The 19,251-nt window shown below is 40.9% G+C and overlaps 3 gene segments (V, D, J or C); 1 reads left to right on the top strand and 2 right to left on the bottom strand.

Annotated features, from left to right (window-relative positions):
• Window positions 1–1,493: 1,493 nt before the first annotated feature.
• Window positions 1,494–3,362, bottom strand: LOC310956122 (Ig kappa-b4 chain C region-like). The segment is given in 2 exons: window positions 3,316–3,362; window positions 1,494–1,950 (listed from the first exon to the last, which is right to left on the bottom strand).
• An 8,836-nt stretch (window positions 3,363–12,198) lies between these two features.
• Window positions 12,199–14,735, top strand: LOC310955413 (immunoglobulin kappa variable 3-15-like). The segment is given in 3 exons: window positions 12,199–12,250; window positions 12,358–12,432; window positions 14,428–14,735.
• Window positions 14,736–16,096: 1,361 nt separating this feature from the next.
• Window positions 16,097–18,344, bottom strand: LOC310955815 (Ig kappa-b4 chain C region-like). The segment is given in 2 exons: window positions 18,313–18,344; window positions 16,097–16,575 (listed from the first exon to the last, which is right to left on the bottom strand).
• Window positions 18,345–19,251: the final 907 nt, after the last annotated feature.

The raw sequence follows: 19,251 nt of genomic DNA, 5'->3' as shown, positions 1-19,251 counted from the left end.
TCAAAGTAATTTCACATCTTTTAATAACTTTATTTGTTTAGTTTGTGAATATAGAACAATTAAATGTCTCCTTTTTGTTTGCGAAACAAAACTTGAATGTAACATTAAAAAAATTAAGGATTTTAGTAAAAACCTTCGTCTCATATCTCTTTGTTCTGATTAAATGTATTTTTCTAATGTTTTTTAACTGCATTGGAAGTGTTATAGATTTATTTAAAGGGCTGGAAATTCATTATCATGTCTTATTTACAGAGTTAATGATAAATATCATAATAAAATTGCCTCTAATAGAGAGGAAACCGGTGGATTGTTACTCCACGTAGGGAATGAGTCCTGACCCCAAGTGAAGGAGTTCAAGTACCTCGGGATCTTGTTCACGAGTGAGGGGACGATGGAGCGTGAGTTTGGCCGGAGAATCGGAGCAGCGGGGGCGGAGCTGCAGTCGCTCTACCGCACCGTTGTGACGAAAAGAGAGCTGAGGAAGGCAAAGCTCTGGATCTACCGCTCAGTCCTGGTTCCTACCCTCACCTGTGGTCATGAAAGCTGGGTCAGGACCCAAAGAACCAGGTCAAGGGTCCAAGCGTCTGAAATGTGTTTTCTCAGGAGGGGGCTGGAGTCTCCCTTAGAGAGAGGGGGAGAAGTTCAGCATCCGTGAGGAACTCGGAGTAGAGCCGCTGCTCCTTTGTGTTGAAAGGAGCCAGTTGAGGTGGTTCAGGATCATCTAGTAAGGATGAACCCTGGGCGCCTCCCTAGGGAGGTGTTCCAGGCACGTCCAGCTGGGAGGAGGCCTCGGGGAAGACCCAGGACCAGGTGGAGAGATTAGATCTCCACACTGGCCTGGGAACGCCTCAGGATCCCCCAGTTAGAGCTGGTTAATGTGGCCCGGGAAAGGGAAGTTTGGGGTCCCCTGCTAAAGCTAAAAAGAACATTTCCTTCAATAAACTCTATATGAGTTAAAAAGCTCAGTGTAACGGGTTGTGTGTGGACCGAATTGCAGTACAAAGGACTCAGAAACAGTGGTAAAGTTCAACGGTTTACTCAGACTCAGGCCGACAGTTCGGGAAACAGCAAACAGGAATCAGGAGCAGAGAGGCTAAACTCTTGGTCGGGGACAGAAGGCTGGGTCGATTCACCAGGATGCAGACGAAGCAGGGAATCAGGGACAGGCGAGGTCGGTACGGGGAAGACACGGGGAAGAGCGCGGGAAAGTCTTGCATGGCATAGAACAATCTGGCAAAGGAGTGAGTGTGGAGCTGGTGATTATGTGCTGGGCTGACTGCATGTGATGAGAGGCAGCTGTGTGCACAGGTGAGGAGAGTGAACTGACGAGGTGGGTGTGGCTGACGGGCTGAGTGGGGCAGAGGCAGGATCAATGGAAAACTACTGAGGGCTGGATGACCTAACTGTGACACTAAGGATGTTAAATAGATATGGATAATAATAAAATCTTCTGAATCAGTTTGAATGAAATCATCTTTATTATTGGAAACAGGTTAACACCATCAGCATTAGTATAAGAAAGAAAATATCACTGTTTAAAACTTTTGGTCTGAAAAGACAGAAAGAGTTTCAGAGCGCAGACGGAGCAGTACCAGAGTGAAACCAGTCGTCCCAGTGAGTCAGATCAGGACTGGGGACACTGGTCTCTCATCAGTGTCTCTGAGAGCGGAGTCTGGGAGCCCTGGGTGGCCTCGCAGCTCACAGAGCCCACCTTCCTCCACTGGTCTGCAGGGAGCCTCAGGGTGCTGCTCCAGCTGTAGAGGCCGTCCTTCTCCAGCACCCCGGGGCTCCTGCTCTCCTCCCAGGCGATGCTGCTGCTGCCGTCCACCTTCCAGGCCAGACTCCAGTCTGAGGGGAAGCCCTTGTTGGCCAGGCACATGAGCGTGGCCTTCCCCTGCTTCAGCTCCTCACTGGAGGGGGGCAGCACCGTCAGGGTGGGATGGACATCACCTAGGAGAGACACCAATCAGCTTAGAGGACGGGGACCACACAGCTGTCAATCACACACCACACACTTGGACACCTTTACTGTGTGAGAGATGATTTTCTCCTTTAAGGAGTTTCTGTCAGATGGTGTTTCTGCTCCACCAGTCACTCACTCACACAGTGTTTCACTTCCCTTTAAGACGCCTCTCATGCAAATCAGCACGGAGAGAATCATCAAACAGAACGACCTGGAACACATCAAACTACACTGGGAATAAAATATCATATGTTTCAAAATACAAGAGAAAAGATCTTTATGATGAACTCAATTTAAAGAAAACACTACAATATATTTGTACAACAGCCCAAAAGTTCATCAGATCCACCGTTAAAGGACATTATCAGCCAAAAATCACTGACAACCATATTTAAAATGTTCCTACGACAGATTTAAAAACCAAACAGCGACAGAAAACTGTTCATTCTCAGTGTTTCAAACTATTTGGATCATCTTCAAAACTGTTTATAATGAGGACGTTTGAAAATACGTTTAAAGTACGAGTGTTGTTCTTTAATCGTTCCTACAGTTCAAGCTGTTCACATTTTACAGACGAAATGAAACGTTTAACCCTCCTGTTCTCCTAAGGGTCAATTTGACCCCATTTAATGTTTAACATCTCTAAATCATGACATCTTTTTTTGTTTTTTTGCTTTATATTCATGACTTTTCCTAATTTTATGGGGACAACGCATAAAAAACCTAAAATTGTCATGATTATATATATTTTTATTGTTCTTATCGTACATGTACTTGTTGCATCGGTGTTCCTTTGGGTCAATTTGATAATCTGGATGATTTAATCATTATTATTATTGTTTATTTTACAATTCAAATATTATATGAGGTCAAATTCATGCTGCTGTCCTTGATAACGGACGTTACTTTCATTCCAGATGTTACAAATAACATAAAATAACACTTAAAATAACAGACTTACTTTAAAACACACACACAGAAATCCCTCCATGCAGTTTAACATCAGTGATATTTTTCATTTAGTTAAATAAATACATAAAGTACCCGACTTAACTTGAGTAACAAATTGATTATGATAATTTTCCAGATGTTTAAAATGCTACGGTCAAATTGACCCCTAGAATAAATGGTGTTAGTGAAATTTGAGGGCAACAGGAGGGTTAAAGAGAAGTTCAGTGAAGCTGCTTTGAGTTCAGCTTCAAGGTTCAACAGGAGAAAAGAAGAATCAAACCGAGTCTATAAAGTGATTTAGATCAGTCCAACGGAAACTTACATCTACTACAAATGCTTCAGAGACAGAAATTCAAATGTTTGCAGATGATACGATATTTTATATTCGAGCAGAAACTTACTTCCAACATCCAGTCTGGTTCCTCCACCAAAAGTCAACCACAGTGATACAAAGTCATTGAGCCGCCGTACAAAAACCTCTCACCGTAGAGCGACACGGCTCTCTGACTTTGACACACTGAACCAAAGCTACAAGCCCTCAAGATGCAACTTTACCATTAAAACCTGGAAATAACGATTTATTCTCTAGTTTAACGTTTTACTTTCATTACAACAAGTTTTTAAAATTCTTTTCCTGAAGTGAATTTTGTCTCTTTGTGCAAAATATTTGTATGAAATGTAACTTTTTGGTCCTTGCATGTTAAATATAACAGAAATAAAAGAAATACAGACGTTAAAATGATAAGTTTTTAACACATTTGACTTACTTCCAACATCCAGTCTGGTTCCTCCACCAAAAGTCAACCACAGTGATACAAAGTCATTGAACCGCCGTACAAAAACCTCTCACCGTAGAGAGACACGGCTCTCTGACTTTGACACAAACAAACTCAACAGACACATTCCCAGTTTACCCAGTTTGTGAATCTGCTTTTAGCATCTTAACCAGTTACGACATAACTATAAATATGTATTTAAAATTTTCATTTTCAAATGTTAAACATCTACAAACAATATTCATTTCTCTTACAGTAAAATCAATTGAAAAAGGATGAAAAACTTAAATAAATCTGACAAATGTGAAGAAATTTTACCAAAACACATGTTTATTGTAGATTATGATGAATGAAAATATCATATATTTGTTTAAAATTGTCCCACATTGATGTTGATTTGTGTGGTAGTGAATTTGAGGACATGGACTAAATCTTCTGGAAGAACAATCGTCCATCAAACTCAAACCAAAGACTCAAACAAATGAGCTCTGACACATTCCTGATCAATACTCTGATCGGCTGATTGATCCATTAATGAACAGCATCATCAGAGTGATCCAGGTCCCTGTTGGAGTCAGTCGTCACATTTCCATAGAGAGCCACTTTGCATCAGCAGCACCATGCTCCAGTGCTCTTGGAGAGTTTATAGTCCTGAGGGTTGAACACTGGATGACTGAAGGCCGTCCTTCATGACAACAGAAGCCACAGAAATCCTCCTCATCAAAAACATGACTTTGATCTCCGTCCTCATCTGGACTCTCCTCTGCTGCTGCTTCACAGGTAAAGTCCAGAGAATCAAACTCCTCTCCTCTGCGAACATCCGTCCCTCTGAAATGAAGACGACAAAACCGTGACGCTGCTTTCTGTTTTTGTCTCTGTGTCCTCAGAGTCCAGAGGCCAGGTCACAGTGACTCAGCCTGGAGCAGTGAGATCTGCTCTGGGAGGCTCCGTCTCCATCAGCTGTAGGACCAGTCAGGATGTTTATTATAACAGCCCATACCACTCTTTTGCCTGGTACCAACAGAGAGATGGAGAAACTCCTTAACTGCTCATTTATAGGTCAAGTACTCGACAATCAGGGATTCCAGGTCGTTTTTCAGGCAGTGGATCAAACTCTGCCTTCACTCTGACCATCAGTGGAGTCCAGACTGAAGATGCAGCAGTTTATTACTGTCAGAGTTTTCATGTCATCAACAGTCTGTGGGTGTTCACACAGTGAAAAAGCGTCGTACAAAAACCTCCCTCAGTCAGACTGAACCGAAACTGAACTGACTGCTGCAGCTGGAAGCTACTGCAGAGACTGACACACTTCACTGAGGACACACACACACACACACACACACACACACACACACACACACACACACACACACACATACACACACACACACAAACACACACACACTAACACACTTCATTTTGGATAACATACTTAACACCTTACACACGTTAGTTGTGATGATGAATTCAAAGAGGATCGACCATTCAATCATTTGCACGACATTAAATTCTTCTATCTCTTCTCATTTTTCATTTCCCCTCAGCGGTCTCACACCTTCATCACTTTTTATTAACAAATTAAATTGTAATAAACACCACAATATAATCACATTACATTATTTTACCCAATAATCTCATCAGGAATATTTGGCATCATTTCATTCACACTAACAATAAAATCAGCCTGTATGCAGATGACACCCTATTATATGTCACACGATCGTCATTACTTTCTTCAGTTATGCATCAGATCCAAAGTTTAAAAAGGGTGTCTGGGTACTCTCAATCACTTTAAACTGTACATAAAGTATTTTGATATGAATCCATATCCCACTGACCTAAGATAAAGTCATTTAAATCAAGTATTTCCCCTACGTAAAAGAAATAAAAGATAATTTTGGAGTTGTTTTCATCTCTTACCTTATAAATATATATATTTGTTTATTTCCTAGACTGTAATTCTTATTTGCCTTATGTGTCTTATTTTTATCATGACATCATTCATATCAGACTTTCTAACTGCTGGGAGGAAATCAAATATATCACTGTCAAAAGACCATACGACCATGTAAATGTGTAAACTGTAGGTCCACGCTGTCAGCACTGAGGGGGAACACAGTTCACTGACTCTGTGTGTTTGCATGTGTGTCCTGCCTCTCTGCTCGCAGTCGTTAGGAGGCCAGTGTTGATCAGTGGCTGCAAATTGATATCATTTTTTGCAGTAACATATATAAATATAGCCAAATGCATTGTGAATTTTATTGTTAAGACATATAATGCCCAAACAGTACAAAATAACTATGAACACGTCCTGATAAACTGATTGATCCATTGATGAACAGCATCATCAGAGTGATCCAGGTCCCTGTTGGAGTCAGGCGTCACATTTCCATAGAGAGCCACTTTGCATCAGCAGCACCATGCTCCAGTGCTCTGGGAGAGTTTATAGTCCTGAGGGTTGAACACTGGATGACTGACAGCCGTCCTTCATGACAACAGAAGCCACAGAAATCCTCCTCATCAAAAACATGACTTTGATCTCTGTCCTCATCTGGACTCTCCTCTGCTGCTGCTTCACAGGTAAAGTCCAGAGAATCAAACTCCTCTCCTCTGTGAACATCCGTCCCTCTGAAATGAAGACGGCAAAACCGTGACGCTGCTTTCTGTTTTTGTCTCTGTGTCCTCAGAGTCCAGAGGCCAGGTCACAGTGACTCAGCCTGGAGCAGTGAGATCTGCTCTGGGAGGCTCCGTCTCCATCAGCTGTAGGACCAGTCAGGACATTTATAATGGCAACCATTTAGCCTGGTACCAACAGAGAGATGGAGAAACTCCTAAACTGCTCATTTATCTTGCTAACAATCGACAATCAAGGATTCCAGCTCGTTTTTCAGGCAGTGGATCAAACTCTGCCTTCACTCTGACCATCAGTGGAGTCCAGACTGAAGATGCAGCAGTTTATTACTGTCAGAGTCTTCATGTCATCAACGGTCAGTGGGTGTTCACACAGTGAAAAAGCGTCGTACAAAAACCTCCCTCAGTCAGACTGAACCGAAACTGAACTGACTGCTGCAGCTGGAAGCTACTGCAGAGACTGACACTCTTCACTGAGGACACACACACACACACACACACACACACACACACACACACACACACACACACACACACACACACACACACACTTCATTTTGGATAATATACTTAACACCTTACACACTCTAGTTGTGATAATGAATTCAAAGTGGATTGTCCATTCAATCATTTGCACAACATTAAATTCTTCTATCTCTTCTCATTTTTCATTTCCCCTCAGCAGTCTCACACCTTCATCACTTTTTATTAACAAATTAAATAGTAATAAACACCACAATATAATTACATTTCATTATTTTACCCAATAATCTCATCAGGGAATATTTGGCATCATTTCATTCACACTAACAATAAAATCAGCCTGTATGCAGATGACACCCTATTATATGTCACACGATCGTCATTACTTTCTTCAGTTATGCATCAGATCCAAGGTTTAAAAAGTGTGTCTGGGTACTCTCAATCACTTTAAACTGTACATAAAGTATTTTGATATGAATCCATATTCCACTGACCTAAGATAAAGTCATTTAAATCAAGTATTTCCCTACGTAAAAGAAATAAAAGATAATTTTGGAGTTGTTTTCATCCCTTACTTTATAAATATATATAATTGTTTATTTCCTAGACTGTAATTTTTATTTGCCTTATGTGTCTTATTTTTCAATGACATCATTCATATCAGGCTTTCTAACTGCTGGGAGGAAATCAAATATATCATTGTCAAAAGACCATACGACCATGTAAATGTGTAAACTGTAGGTCCACGCTGTCAGCACTGAGGGGGAACACAGTTCACTGACTCTGTGTGTTTGCATGTGTGTCCTGCGTCTCTGCTCGCAGCCGTTAGGAGGCCAGTGTTGATCAGTGGCTGCAAATTGATATCATTTTTTGCAGTAACATATATAAATATAGCCAAATGCATTGTGAATTTTATTGTTAAGACATATAATGCCCAAACAGTACAAAATAACTATGAACACGTCCTGATCGACTGATTGATCCATTGATGAACAGCATCATCAGAGTGATCCAGGTCCCTGTTGGAGTCAGTCGTCACATTTCCATAGAGAGCCACTTTGCATCAGCAGCACCATGCTCCAGTGCTCTGGGAGAGTTTATAGTCCTGAGGGTTGAACACTGGATGACTGACAGCCGTCCTTCATGACAACAGAAGCCACAGAAATCCTCCTCATCAAAAACATGACTTTGATCTCCGTCCTCATCTGGACTCTCCTCTGCTGCTGCTTCACAGGTAAAGTCCAGAGAATCAAACTCCTCTCCTCTGTGAACATCCGTCCCTCTGAAATGAAGACGGCAAAACCGTGACGCTGCTTTCTGTTTTTGTCTCTGTGTCCTCAGAGTCCAGAGGCCAGGTCACAGTGACTCAGCCTGGAGCAGTGAGATCTGCTCTGGGAGGCTCCGTCTCCATCAGCTGTAGGACCAGTCAGGATGTTTATGGTAGCAGCCCATACCACTATTTAGCCTGGTACCAACAGAGAGATGGAGAAACTCCTAAACTGCTCATTTACTATGCTAGCACTCGACAATCAGGGATTCCAGGTCGTTTTTCAGGCAGTGGATCAAACTCTGCCTTCACTCTGACCATCAGTGGAGTCCAGACTGAAGATGCAGCAGTTTATTACTGTCAGAGTTTTCATGTCATCAACAGTCAGCATGTGTTCACACAGTGAAAAAGCGTCGTACAAAAACCTCCCTCAGTCAGACTGAACCGAAACTGAACTGACTGCTGCAGCTGGAAGCTACTGCAGAGACTGACACACTTCACTGAGGACACACACACACACACACACACACACACACACACAAACACACACACAGATTCCTCCTGACGTTCAAACAGTCCACCTCAACAACCTGAAAGTTGCATCAAATGGAGAGAACAGTTCCAGTGAAGAAGCCCAATCACATCATTCAAAACACAACAACAGCAGAGTCGGATCCACTGATGGAGAGACACAAACCAAATTCACTGTATATGAAACATCAATGTCCACACATCACCTTCAAATCTCTCAGGACACTGAAGCTCCATAACGACAAATGTGACAAATGTTTTCTGTGGAAGAAACACTGACGCTGTCATAAACATGATGGATTCTGTGACGCGATTCATACAGTACATGTCACTGAATCAGTGTTTGTGTTCAGATTTAGGTTTGAACTCAAACAGTATATCAAGATCATCAACAGTGTTCTTTATATTTACTGTCTGAGAGTTTAAGATGCTCCAACTATGAGAACTTTACTCTAATCTCTGTTCAGCTGCTGGAAATCGTTTGTGACTTTCAAGAACTGATTATAAACAACAATCAACAATGTTTTTGATAAGATAGAGACTGTTAAAGGACTTGAAAATGTCCAGTTATGTATCATGTACATACAAAAGAGAGATAAATCCCATGTGAGCTACGATGAAGCAACACTGGCATATAAAAACTGAACAACAGAGGACCCAGGATGGAGCCCTGTGGGACCCCAAAGGTTAAATTAATAGAAACTGATGAATTTCAGCGAGTGAGACAACATCATCTCTGCCTGACAGATCCGGACTGAGTCAGTTTTAACACTGTAACACAAGTGAGCACATATCTACAGGATATGTTTAAGTTTATTGTAGCTCACAGTATCAATGACAGCACTTCAACCTTTTAATTTTCCGTCATTCCTGTTCATTCAGAGGTCTTTCACTGCTTTTGCAAAGGTTGTCTCAGTGTTGTTTTGAGTCAAACAACTGAATTTAATGTTCTGTAAAATCCAGTTAGCTGCTTCAAAACATTTACTAAACTTCAAAAAGGTTTGCTAATGATACATTTACCTAAAAGATGAATTTCTACAGTGATGATACGTTTGTGTGAATCCCCATGAGGCTGATTTAAATAGTGAGTTGTCGCAGCAGTGAGGAGGAAACAGCCTGATGTGTTGAGGACAGCTCCAGTTCACTGACTCTGTGTGTTTGCATATGTGTCCTGCCTCTGTGCTCGCAGCCGTTAAGAGGCCAGCGTTGATCAGTGGCTGTCCAGGCCTTTCAGAGACACTGACACGCCGGCAGCACAATGATGATGTCACTGACTCTACTGCTGGCCACCCTGGGGCTCCTTGTTCAGGGTGAGACTCTCTTGTGAAAGCTTTGCTTCAGGATGCAACCAGGTTCACCACGATGATGTTCTGCTGTGATGGAGAAACTCTGGAACAAAGAGCGTTTACCTTCTTCCATCTATTCTCCATGTTAAAGAAATGACACTCTTCTGTTTGGATGTTGATCATCTTTCTCCAACCTCCAGTCTCAATAACCCGTCTGCTCTTGTTCATGTTTTCAGGTTCATCAGGAGAAATCATCCTGACTCAGTCTCCTGGAGCTCAGTCTGTTGTTCCAGGACAGACTGTCTCTATCAGCTGTAAATCCAGTACAAGTATAGGTGATGACATTGACTGGTACCTTCAGAAACCTGGGGAACCTCCTAAACTCCTGATTGAAGATACTACAAGACGTCAGTCTGGAGTTCCCGATCGTTTCAGTGCAACAGCAAGTGGCACTGACTTCTCTCTGAACATCAGGGGAGCTCAGTCTGAAGATGCAGGAGTGTATTACTGTCAGCAGCATAACAGCTTCCCGTTCACACAGTGATACAACGTCGTACAAAAACCTCCTTCAGCTAAAGAGGAACTGATCGCACTCACCGGCTGAAGAGTCACAAAAACACATGATAAAAATACACTTTATAGTTACAAGCCATTCAGACACTTACACTGCCAGGACTGACTTCATTTAGATACGTTTCATTTTTATTGACATTTTTCAAATTAAAGATTTAATTTATAACCTGCTTTGAGTTTGAATCAGGTTCAACTCTTTCAACAGGATAATACAGATGCTCATACATCAGTGCTTTTCATTATTATTATTATTATTATTGTTATTGTCTCAGGGTCTTGTGAGATTAATCTTCTGATCTTTCTGGAGAACACTGTTACGACCCGGCTCGTGGGGAAAAGGGAAGCAACATAAACCAGAATGTTTTTGGTAAAATAGCAAGTTATCTATTTGCAGAATAAAAAAAAGAACAGGGAAAAGGGCACGTTGGATGCTGCTCAACTCAAAGAAATAAATATAACTTAAAGACGTCTCTCCAAACTGAGCGATTGTCAAGATCTGGTTCTATCAGTACAGACACACACGCACACACACACACACACAACACACACACACACACACACACACACACACACACACACACACACACACACACACACACACACACACACACACACACTAACACACTTCATTTTGGATAACATACTTAACACCTTACACTCTCTAGTTGTGATAATGAATTCAAAGAGAATTGACCATTCAATCATTTGCACGACATTAAATTCTTCTATCTCTTTTCATTTTTCATTTCCCCTCAGCGGTCTCACACCTTCATCACTTTTTATTAACAAATTAAATTGTAATAAACACCACAATATAATTACATTACATTATTTTACCCAATAACCTAATCAGGAATATTTGGCATCATTTCATCCACACTAACAATAAAATCAGCCTGTATGCAGATGACACCCTATTATATGTCACACGATCGTCATTACTTTCTTCAGTTATGCATCAGATCCAAAGTTTAAAAAGGGTGTCTGGGTACTCTCAATCACTTTAAACTGTACATAAAGTATTTTGATATGAATCCATATCCCACTGACCTAAGATAAAGTCATTTAAATCAAGTATTTCCCCAACGTAAAAGAAATAAAAGATAATATTGGATTTTCTCATCTCTTACTTTATAAATATATATAATTGTTTATTTCCTAGACTGTAATTTTTATTTGCCTTATGTGTCTTATTTTTACATGACATCATTCATATCAGACTTTCTAACTGCTGGGAGGAAATCAAATATATCATTGTCAAAAGACCATACGACCATGTAAATGTGTAAACTGTAGGTCCACGCTGTCAGCACTGAGGGGGAACACAGTTCACTGACTCTGTGTGTTTGCATGTGTGTCCTGCCTCTCTGCTCGCAGCCGTTAAGAGGCCAGTGTTGATCAGTGGCTGCAAATTAATATAATTTATTGCAGTAACATATATAAATATAGACAAATGCATTGTGAATTTTATTGTTAAGACATATAATGCCCAAACAGTACAAAATAACTATGAACACGTCCTGATAAACTGATTGATCCATTGATGAACAGCATCATCAGAGTGATCCAGGTCCCTGTTGGAGTCAGTCGTCACATTTCCATAGAGAGCCACTTTGCATCAGCAGCACCATGCTCCAGTGCTCTGGGAGAGTTTATAGTCCTGAGGGTTGAACACTGGATGACTGACAGCCGTCCTTCATGACAACAGAAGCCACAGAAATCCTCCTCATCAAAAACATGACTTTGATCTCCGTCCTCATCTGGACTCTCCTCTGCTGCTGCTTCACAGGTAAAGTCCAGAGAATCAAACTCCTCTCCTCTGTGAACATCCGTCCCTCTGAAATGAAGACGGCAAAACCGTGACGCCGCTTTCTGTTTTTGTCTCTGTGTCCTCAGAGTCCAGAGGCCAGGTCACAGTGACTCAGCCTGGAGCAGTGAGATCTGCTCTGGGAGGCTCCGTCTCCATCAGCTGTAGGACCAGTCAGGATGTTTATTATAGCAGACCATACCACTGTTTAGCCTGGTACCAACAGAGAGATGGAGAAACTCCTAAACTGCTCATTTATCTTGCTAACAATCGACAATCAGGGATTCCAGGTCGTTTTTCAGGAAGTGGATCAAACTCTGCCTTCACTCTGACCATCAGTGGAGTCCAGACTGAAGATGCAGCAGTTTATTACTGTCAGAGTGCTCATCACATCAACGGTCAGGATGTGTTCACACAGTGAAAAAGCGTCGTACAAAAACCTCCCTCAGTCAGACTGAACCGAAACTGAACTGACTGCTGCAGCTGGAAGCTACTGCAGAGACTGATACACTTCACTGAGGACACACACACACACACACACACACACACACACACACACACACACACACACACACACACACACACACACACACACACACACACACACACACACACACACACACACACACACACACACACACACACACACACACACACACACAGATTCCTCCTGACGTTCAAACAGTCCACCTCAACAACCTGAAAGTTACATCAAATGGAGAGAACCGTTCCAGTGAAAAAGCCCAATCACATCATTCAAAACACAACAACAGCAGAGTCGGATCCACTGATGGAGAGACACAAACCAAATTCACTGTATATGAAACATCAATGTCCACACATCACCTTCAAATCTCTCAGGGCACTGAAGCTCCATAACGGCGTGTGACAAATGTTCTCTGTGGAAGAAACACTGATGCTGTCATAAACATGATGGATTCTGTGACGCAATTCATACAGTACATGTCACTGAATCAGTGTTTGTGTTCAGATTTAGGTTTGAACTCAAACAGTATATCAAGATCATCAACAATGTTCTTTATATTTACTGTCTGACAATTTAAGATGCTCCAACTATGAGAACTTTACTCTAATCTCTGTTTAGCTGCTCAAAATCGTTTGTGACTTTTAAGAACTGATTATAAACAACAATCAACAATGTTTTTGACAAGATAGAGACTGTTAAAGGACTTGAAAATGTCCAGTTATGTATCATGTACATACAAAAGAGAGATAAATCCCATGTGAGCTACGATGAAGCAACACTGGCATATAAAAACTGAACAACAGAGGACCCAGGATGGAGCCCTGTGGGACCCCAAAGGTTAAATTAATAGAAACTGATGAATTTCAGCGAGTGAGACAACATCATCTCTGCCTGACAGATCAGGACTGAGTCAGTTTAACACTATAACACAATGGAGCACATATTTACAAGATATGTTTAAGTTTATTGTAGCTCACAGTATCAATGACAGCACTTCAACATTTAAATTTACCGTCATTCCTGTTCATTCAGAGGTCTTTCACTGCTTTTGCAAAGGTTGTCTCAGTGTTGTTTTGAGTCAAACAACTGAATTTAATGTTCTGTTAAATCCAGTTAGCTGCTTCAAAACATTAATTAAACTTCAAAAAGGTTTGTTAATGATACATTTACCTAAAAGATGAATTTCTACAGTGATGATAAGTTTGTGTGAATCCCCATGAGGCTGATTTAAATAGTGAGTTGTCGCAGCAGTGAGGAGGAAACAGCCTGATGTGTTGAGGACAGCTCCAGTTAACTGACTCTGTGTGTTTGCATATGTGTCCTGCCTCTGTGCTCGCAGCCGTTAAGAGGCCAGCGTTGATCAGTGGCTGTCCAGGCTTTTCCGAGACACTGACACGCCGGTAGCACAATGATGATGTCACTGACTCTACTGCTGGCCACCCTGGGGCTCCTTGTTCAGGGTGAGACTCTCTTGTGAAAGCTTTGCTTCAGGATGCAACCAGGTTCACCACGATGATGTTCTGCTGTGATGGAGAAACTCTGGAACAAAGAGCATTTACCTTCTTCCATCTATTCTCCATGTTAAAGAAATGACACTCTTCTGTTTGGATGTTGATCGTCTTTCTCCAACCTCCAGTCTCAATAACCCGTCTGCTCTTGTTCATGTTTTCAGGTTCATCAGGAGAAATCATCCTGACTCAGTCTCCTGGAGCTCAGTCTGTTGTTCCAGGACAGACTGTCTCTATCAGATGTAAATCCAGTACAAGTATAGGTGATGACATTGACTGGTACCTTCAGAAACCTGGAGAAGCTCCTAAACTCCTGATTTATGGAGTTTCAAATCGTCAGTCTGGAGTTTTAGATCGTTTCAGTGGAAGTGGATCTGGGACTGACTTCACTTTGACCATCAGAGGAGTTCAGACTGAAGACTCAGGAGTTTACTACTGTCAGCAAAGTAACAGCTTCCCGTTCACACAGTGATACAACGTCGTACAAAAACCTCCCTCAGCTGGAGAGGAACTGATCTGACTCTACAGCTGCACTGAAACTAAAATCACAGGGATTTTACTGAACAAATATAAAATGTATGATAATTCAGTTTGAACATATTTACACTAAGTATAATGCATGTAAGTAAAATACATGATTAATGCAATAACGTTAAAAGAGGTGAAACCTTTCTGCTGCTCATCAAAGCAAACTTCTGTTGAAGTATGATTTTAATATTGTGATAAGTTTAGAGTATGATCACACATGAACACTAACTGTAAATATTTTTATTGTATATTACAATTTTATATTGTTTAATTGTATGTAAATACAATTAAATGTCATTCATGTTATAATTCACAATCATGTCTACAGCATATTTTAGGTTTTTATGTGTTTTGCATTGAATCAAACAAATTCATTTTATCATTTAAATCAAAAATGGATTCATGTCAAATGTAAGTCAGCTACATTTTAATTACTTCATTTTGTCATCTCTTTATTTTTGTGCTTAGTTCCTAAGCAAGAAATTAATGTTATTATTTGCTGGGCTAAATTTGTAGATCACACTGATTCGACTTCTCTCTATGCTGATAATATACCGCTTTATATTTCAAAATGTACATTTGAGAATATCCAACATGTTCATCAGCTCAGTTCTTATTCTCAGGTTTTCATTAAATCACTGACACCATTAAGAAAACATGTGTTAAGACATTTTGATAATAACGAACATGAAACCAACTGATTTGATGAACACCTCTTTATTATCTGGAAACAGTGAAATAATATTGAAAAGCTGCAACAAACTGGTAAATTTTTTCATTGAAACACGTGAAATCAAAGAGAGAGATGGTTGGTGTATGGACCCAATTGCAGTACAAAGGACTCAGAAACAGTGGTAAAGTTCAACGGTTTACTCAGACTCAGACCGACAGTTCGGAAAACAGCAAACAGGAATCAGGAGCGGAGACGCTAAACTCTTGGTCGGGGACAGAAGGCTGGGTCGATTCACCAGGATCAGAAGAAGCAGGGAATCAGGGACAGGCGAGGTCGGTACGGGGAAGACAGGCAGAAGAGCGCTGGAAAGTCTCGCATGGCATAGAACAATCTGGCAAAGGAGTGAGTGTGGAGCTGCTGATGATGTGCTGGGCTGACTGCATGTGATGAGAGGCAGCTGTGTGCACAGGTGAGGAGAGTGAACTGACGAGGTGGGTGTGGCTGACGGGCTGAGTGGGGCAGAGGCAGGATCAATGGAAAACTACTGAGGGCTGGACGACCTAACTGTGACACTGAGGATGTTAAATAGATAAGGGTAATAATAAAATCTTCTGAAACAGTTTGAATGAAATCATCTTTATTATTGGAAACAGGTTAACACCATCAGCATTAGTATAAGAAAGAAAATATCACTGTTTAAAACTTTTGGTCTGAAAAGACAGAAAGAGTTTCAGAGAGCAGACGGAGCAGTACCAGAGTGAAACCAGTCGTCCCAGTGAGTCAGATCAGGACTGGGGGCACTGGTCTCTCATCAGTGTCTCTGAGAGCGGAGTCTGGGAGCCCTGGGTGGCCTCACAGGTCACAGAGCCCACCTTCCTCCACTGGTCTGCAGGGAGCCTCAGGGTGCTGCTCCAGCTGTAGAGGCCGTCCTTCTCCAGCACCCCGGGGCTCCTGCTCTCCTCCCAGGCGATGCTGCTGCTGCCGTCCACCTTCCAGGCCAGACTCCAGTCTGAGGGGAAGCCCTTGTTGGCCAGGCACATGAGCGTGGCCTTCCCCTGCTTCAGCTCCTCACTGGAGGGGGGCAGCACCGTCAGGGTGGGATGGACATCACCTAGGAGAGACACCAATCAGCTTAGAGGACGGGGACCACACAGCTGTCAATCACACACCACACACTTGGACACCTTTACTCTGTGAGAGATGATTTTCCCCTTTAAGGAGTTTCTGTCAGATGGTGTTTCTGCTCCACCAGTCACTCACTCACACAGTGTTTCACTTCCCTTTAAGACGCCTCTCATGCAAATCAGCACGGAGAGAATCATCAAACAGAACGACCTGGAACACATCAAACTACACTGGGAATAAAATATCATATGTTTCAAAATACAAGAGAAAAGATCTTTATGATGAACTCAATTTAAAGAAAACACTACAATATATTTGTACAACAGCCCAAAAGTTCATCAGATCCACCGTTAAAGGACATTATCAGCCAAAAATCACTGACAACCATATTTAAAATGTTCCTACGACAGATTTAAAAACCAAACAGCGACAGAAAACTGTTCATTCTCAATGTTTCAAACTATTTGGATCATCTTCAAAACTGTTTATAACGAGGACGTTTGAAAATACGTTTAAAGTACGAGTGTTGTTCTTTAATCGTTCCTACAGTTCAAGCTGTTCACATTTTACAGACGAAATGAAACGTTTAACCCTCCTGTTCTCCTAAGGGTCAATTTGACCCCATTTAATGTTTAACATCTCTAAGTAACGACATTTTTTTTTGTTTTTTTGCTTTATATTCATGACTTTTCCTAATTTTATGGGGACAACGCATAAAAAAACTAAAATTAGCATGATTATATATATATATATATATTTATACATACATATACATGTAGTTGTCGCATCGGTGTTCCTTTGGGTCAGTTTGATAATCTGGATGATTTAATTATTATTATTATTGTTTATTTTACAATTCAAATATTATATGAGGTCAAATTCATGCTGCTGTCCTTGATAACGGACGTTACTTTCATTCCAGATGTTACAAATAACACAAAATAGCACTTAAAATAACAGACTTACGTTAAAACACACACACAGAAATCCCTCAATGCAGTTTAACATCAGTAATATTTTAAATTTTGTTAAATAAATACATAAAGTACCCGACTTAACTTGAGTAGCAAATTGATTATGATTATTTTGGAGATGTTTAAAATGCTACGGTCAAATTGACCCCTAGAATAAATGGTGTTAGTGAAATTTGAGGGCAACAGGAGGGTTAAAGAGAAGTTCAGTGAAGCTGCTTTGAGTTCAGCTTCAAGGTTCAACAGCAGAAAAGAAGAATCAAACCGAGTCTATAAAGTGATTTAGATCAGTCCAACGGAAACTTACATCTACTACAAATGCTTCAGAGACAGAAAGTCAAATGTTTGCAGATGATACGATATTTTATATTCGAGCAGAAACTTACTTCCAACATCCAGTCTGGTTCCTCCACCAAAAGTCAACCACAGTGATACAAAGTCATTGAGCCGCCGTACAAAAACCTCTCACTGTAGAGAGACACTGCTCTCTGACTTTGACACACTGAACCAAAGCTACAAGCCCTCAAGATGCAACTTTACCATTAAAACCTGGAAATAATGATTTATTCTCTAGTTTAACGTTTTACTTTCATTACAACAAGTTTTTAAAATTCTTTTCCTGAAGTGAGTTTTGTCTCTTTGTGCAAAATATTTGTATGAAATGTAACTTTTTGGTCCTTGCATGCAAAATAAAACAGAAATAAAAGAAATACTGACGTTAAAATGATAAGTTTTTAACACATTTGACTTACTTCCAACATCCAGTCTGGTTCCTCCACCGAACGTGTACCACAGTGATACAAAGTCATTGAGCCGCCGTACAAAAACCTCTCACCGTAGAGAGACACGGCTCTCTGACTTTGACACAAACAAACTCAACAGACACATTCCCAGTTTACCCAGGTTGTGAATCTGCTTTTAACATTTTAACCAGTTACTACATAACTATAAATATATATTTAACATTTCTTTTTCAAATGTTCAACATCTACAAACAATATTAATTTCTCTTACAGTAAAATCAATTGAAAAAGGATGAAAAACTTAAATAAATCTGACAAATGTGAAGAAATTTTACCAAAACACATGTTTATTGTTGATTATGATGAATGAAAATATCATATATTTGTTTAAAATTGTCCCACATTGATGTTGATTTGTGTGGTAGTGAATTTGAGGACATGGACAAAATCTTCTGGAAGAACAATCGTCCATCAAACTCAAACCAAAGACTCAAACAAATGAGCTCTGACACATTCCTGATCAATACTCTGATCGACTGATTGATCTATTGATGAACAGCATCATCAGAGTGATCCAGGTCCCTGTTGGAGTCAGTCGTCACATTTCCATAGAGAGCCACTTTGCATCAGCAGCACCATGCTCCAGTGCTCTGGGAGAGTTTATAGTCCTGAGGGTTGAACTCTGGATGACTGACAGCCGTCCTTCATGACAACAGAAGCCACAGAAATCCTCCTCATCAAAAACATGACTTTGATCTCCGTCCTCATCTGGACTCTCCTCTGCTGCTGCTTCACAGGTAAAGTCCAGAGAATCAAACTCCTCTCCTCTGTGAACATCCGTCCCTCTGAAATGAAGACGGCAAAACCGTGACGCTGCTTTCTGTTTTTGTCTCTGTGTCCTCAGAGTCCAGAGGCCAGGTCACAGTGACTCAGCCTGGAGCAGTGAGA

The sequence above is a fragment of the Echiichthys vipera genome, assembly GCF_963691815.1.
Source record: "Echiichthys vipera genome assembly, chromosome: 13".
Taxonomy (NCBI): domain Eukaryota; kingdom Metazoa; phylum Chordata; class Actinopteri; order Perciformes; family Trachinidae; genus Echiichthys; species Echiichthys vipera.
Note: the sequence above shows the minus strand (reverse complement) of the source record. Positions and strands in the feature narration are given on the sequence as shown.